Consider the following 5115-nt stretch of genomic DNA (forward strand, 5'->3'; position numbering starts at 1 on the left):
AGAAACATTCAAACCCAGAATTTAATCCCAAAAATTGAAAAAACATTCAAACTCAGAAAAAATTCAAATCGAAAAAACCCAGAAAAAAACTTGAAATCGAAAAAAAATTCAAAATCTGAAAACAAAAGCCCAGAAAACAAATAAAATTGAACTCGAAAAAACCCTTTATATTTGATTTTAATCGAAAAAAAACCCAAAGAACAAAAATTCATCAATCTGAAAACAAAAACCTAGAAACGTTAAAAAATTGAAATCGAAAAAAAAACCCTTACTATTTGGATTTTAATCGGAAAAAAACCCGAAAACAAAAAAAAATTGAAATCGAAAAAAAATTCAATTAAAATCTGAAAATAAAATCAAAATCGAAATTGATTAAAAATTTGATTAAAATAAAAAAAACCGATTAAAAATTCGATTAAAATTAAATCGATTAAAAATTCGATCAAAACAATAACCCAGAAAAAAAAACAAAAACCCAGAAAATCTATTTAAACAAAAACCCAAAAAATCGATTACAACAAAAACCCGGAAAACCGATTAAAACAAAACCCAGAAATTCGATTGTAATTTCTGTTGCATGCGGTCTTCAAAAACCCAGAAAAACATTCAAATTAGTGTTGCATGTGGTCTTCGTGGTGGTGAGGGAGAAGGAGATCGAAAAAGAGAAATATAAGGAGAAGAAGGTGATTGAGAAACAGAAATAGAAATAGGAGGAGATCGAGATCGAGCACGGAGAAGAGGAGAGGAGAGAGAAAGAGGATGAGATGAGAGAGAAGGATGAGAGGAGAGAGAAACAGGATGAGATGAGAGAGAAGGATGAGAGGAGAAAAAAAGAGGCTGAGAGGAGTGTTAGGGTTGGGGGGGTTTAAATGGGACGGGTTTTTTTTTTAATATGTTTATTGCTCCGGTTCACAAAGGCACTGGTTCAAACCGGTGGCCTTTATGTTTTTGGCACCGGTTTGAAGTGAACCGGTGCCATATGCCCTGGTTCGTTAAGCCGCGCATTTTTTAGCCCCTTTTTGCCACCGGTTTGGCCTGAACCGGTGCCATTTGGGGGTTGCCTTTTTGTATTTTTCTACTAGCGAAGGAAAGTTACTTTAGAGAAAAACTATACTATTTCCCTTATTTAAAGCACATGTCCCACTAAATTACACTCCTAACAACCACTCATCCCATTTTTAAGTGTATTATATCATGCGAACCCCACATTTCTTAAATACTGTGAAAAAGTGTGTGTTGCATCTAAAAGAAAACGGAGGAAGTATTAGGTAACCGGGTACCCAACCGGTTCCGGTTCTAAAAAGTTTAGAATTTGAATTGAAATTGGTTATAACCGGGTCCTTAATTTATTACCCGGAATCGGAACCACCGGGTCCGATTCCGTTTCCGGACCCGCCGGTTCCGGTTCCAATTCCGGGTACCCGGAATTTTTTCTCACCCCTAGTTCAGAGTGTTGATGCCAATTTTGCTTTTTTTATATAATTAATATAAGCTACCAGCATAGAATAAAAACTCGGCCGTTATGTCACGATGCGGCCGAGACATAACGGATTTGGAGCCTACCGTTACGAGATTTACCGTTTTGTAACGGAGTTTTAAAAAACTTCGCATTTTCGGCCGATACGGCCGCTACAGAGTTGAAACGCCCAGAAAAAGCTTGAATCCATGAGTGATGGAATGGGTTGCCTCCCATTTAGCGCTTGTTTAAGGTCTTTAGCTCGACCCCTCTTTAGTAGCTCAACCTGGGTCACCACATGAAGAAGATACTCTGTGGTATTTCTCATCAATATATCCACCTCCAAACGACTCCTTCAAATTAGAGTTGATGTGCTTTGTATCCAAGCTTATTTTGATGTAGCTAAACCCATCATGTGGTGGAATATTGTCTTTTTTGCGCACATGATTTCTATTAGAAACACACTTATTAACCAAAGGGTTAGTAGCATCAATTCTCAAACAAGTACCACCATCAAAAGTAAAATTATGGTCATTGAAAAGCTTAAACACAACTTGTTTATCCTGAGCTCTAATGGTCACTTGTCCTTTAGGAACATCTATTAAAGCTTGACTTGTAGCAAGAAAAGGGCGACCAAAGATGAGTGGGATCTTATGGTCTTCATTCATATCCACTACAACAAAGTCAGCATGAAAAACAAGTTCACCAATCCCAACTAATACATCTTCAACTACACCCTTAGGGAGTCTAATAGTTCTATCAGCCATATGAAGAGATATAGGAGAGGGTTTAAGGTTTTTCAAACCTAATTTGTCATACACTGAAGAAGGCATTAAATTAACACTAGCACCTAAATCACACAAGACCCTATCAAAATACGTTTCGTTTATCATACAAGGGATAGTAAAACTACCAGGATCATGCAATTTAGGTGGTAAGCTATCACGTAAAAGATCAGAACATTTCTTCTTTACTACCACACTTTCTGATTTCTTATCATTATGATCATGATCTAAAATTTCTTTCACAAAATTTGCAAATTGAGGCATTTGAACTACAAGATCGGAAAAAGGAATGGTAGCATATACCTTCTTAAGAGTCTCGGAATACTTCCCAAAATTCTTATCGAGCACAGCTTTTGATAACCTTTGCGGGAAAGGCATCGGCTCCTCATATGCTTGTGGAGAAACATATTTGGGACCTTCTCTCTCATGCTTCTCAGTTCTTGACTCCACATTGCACACTTTCTCTTCTAATCCACCCGTAAACAATTCATCACTCTTCACGAAAATTGCATTGCATTGTTTCGTCTGGACTTTTGCTTGATCTTGAAGAGTTGTTAGATGACTCACTTGCTGTGAAAGTTGAGAAAGATGAGTCTCTATCCTCTTATTTTGAGCGATGAGCAATAGGATTGAGTTTTCAAAGTACTCATTTTGCTTTTCTTGTATCTCAAATTGCCTTGATATAAGCTCTTGTTGTTGAATTTGGGAGGTAGTAAAAGCCTTCATAATTGATTCAAGATCAAATTTTGAGGTTTGGGGTGGTGGGAGTTGTGTGGATTGATGATTGAAAGGTGCCCTTGCTTGAAAAGCAGGTGGTGGTTAAGGATTCACTTGAGCCTGATTGTTCACATATGAGAGCCCTTGATGATTTCTCCACCCTTCATCAAATGGCCTGGAGGTTGTGGTATAAAAAGCATTAGCTTGCTCAATCGTCATTCCATCATAATTAGGTTGACACTCCCGTGCAGTATGGCCTTGCAATCCACACATCTGACAAGTTTCCATCGTGGGTCGAGGGGACTCAGCTTGGAGTTGATTGACTTTATGAGTTAGTGCCTGCACAGAACTAGTCAACATGGTTAGCGCATCAACATCATGTTTATTACCTGTGTTGATAGCATTTCATCCCCTTGGATGGTAATTATCATTAGTCGCCATCTTCTCAATAAAATCCTTTGCATCGGTTGGGTTCTTCGTCATGATAGAACCTCCAGACGCAGCATCAATGTATATGCGAAACTCATGGGTCAAACCATTATAGAACGTTTGGATCAACATCCACTCTGGAATACCATGGTGAGGGCATTGTCTCTGCAATCTCTTAAACCTTCTCCATGCCTCATATAAGGATTCATCATTAGATTGATGGAAGGTAGATAGCTCGTTCCTTAATTTTGCGGTTTTCTCTTGCATCAAGAATTTTACTAGGAAAGCCTTAGCAAGCTTGTCCCACGTATCAAAGGAACCAATACCTTCATCTCGTAGCCATTCCCTTGCCCTATCCCTTAGTGAAAAAGGGAAAAGGCGTAGTCTAATAGCATCATCAGTGACACCGTTGAGCTTCATAGTGTCACACTTCTCCAAGAAACTATCAATGTGAGTCACAGGGCAATCATTTGATAAGCCCGCAAAAGAATCATTGGAGATGAACTGTATGAATTGGGGCTTCAACTCAAAACTCTGAGCGGTGACAAGTGGTCTAACAATACTGGAGAGAAATCCGGTTGTTGTATCCGAAATACCATACTCCAAAAGAGATTTTGTTCCTGGGTCGACCATGTTTCTTATATTTCGATTTCTCCTTCTTCTACCTCTTCGTCACCTTGCGGTTGCTTCAATTTCAGAATCAAGTGGAATTAAATCGTCTGACCCTGAACGTCGAGTTTGCATGCAACAAAGAACTAAAAGCAAAGAAATCAAGAACACAAGAGACAATAGCCGAAGCAACAGATAAAGCTTAGTAAAAACGAATCACAAATAACTAGTATAGAACCGTTAGTCCCCGGCAACGACGTCAAAATTTGATAGGCGTGTCGCGTACCTAACAAAAATAAACCTAACTAGACCACTACTATGTGGACGGGCAAGCAAGGGTCGAATCCCAAGAGACTATGGTTCAACCAATTAAATAGACTCAAGCAATTACTAAGCAAGTCACCAAGTCAATAAATGAGAATCAATATCTAAAGGACTAATCAAAACGATTAAATCTACATAAAATGACAATTTAATGCTAAAAACATCCAAGATCAAGCATCACCACGAATACAATTAATGCACTAGTCGTTCTACCCCTAACACATAATTCAATTGATTAAGAGGAAAAGTAATCCATGAATAATACCAAAGGTCTCTCTCGAGTTATCAATGGCTTCTCTAATCACAATCAAGCCTACTCCCGTGGAATCATGTAAATTAGAGACCTTAAGCACATTACTCTAATTTCCTAATCATCCATTCAACTACTCCCGTGATGAACTTCAAACCCTTAATTGATTTATTCAAATCCGTCAAAACCCAACTCTCGTTGCGATTAAAACAAAGGATTAATAACAATACCAATTATCCCTAATCTAGTATTGGCATAAGCACAATCAATTAAGCATATCAATTACAATTATTATTAGAGAATTTAAAGAATTAAATCATGCATTAATCATATTCGGGTTCCGCTAGATCTTGGAATAAAGAACTACTCACACATATTAATGGAAGCAAAAACAATATTCAATGAAGAAAACATAATTAATAAGCAATTAAAAGTGAGAGAAGAAATAAAGATGAATACCAATTGCTTTAATGAAGAAAAGTACCAATTGTTGATGAACAAAGATCAAAACTTGAAAGTGCAAATTAATCTAGATCTAGAGAGAA

General features: G+C 37.5%; 1 non-coding gene across 1 annotated transcript; it reads left to right on the top strand.

The window, feature by feature from the left end:
* The first annotated feature begins 3529 nt into the window (after positions 1-3529).
* On the top strand, positions 3530-3636 carry LOC145573302 (small nucleolar RNA R71). Its single transcript, XR_014097351.1, has one exon. It is a non-coding gene; the product is annotated as a small nucleolar RNA R71 (small nucleolar RNA).
* Positions 3637-5115: the final 1479 nt, after the last annotated feature.

Source organism: Chenopodium album, chromosome 12 (assembly GCF_948465745.1).
Source record: "Chenopodium album chromosome 12, dcCheAlbu1.1, whole genome shotgun sequence".
NCBI lineage: Eukaryota > Viridiplantae > Streptophyta > Magnoliopsida > Caryophyllales > Amaranthaceae > Chenopodium > Chenopodium album.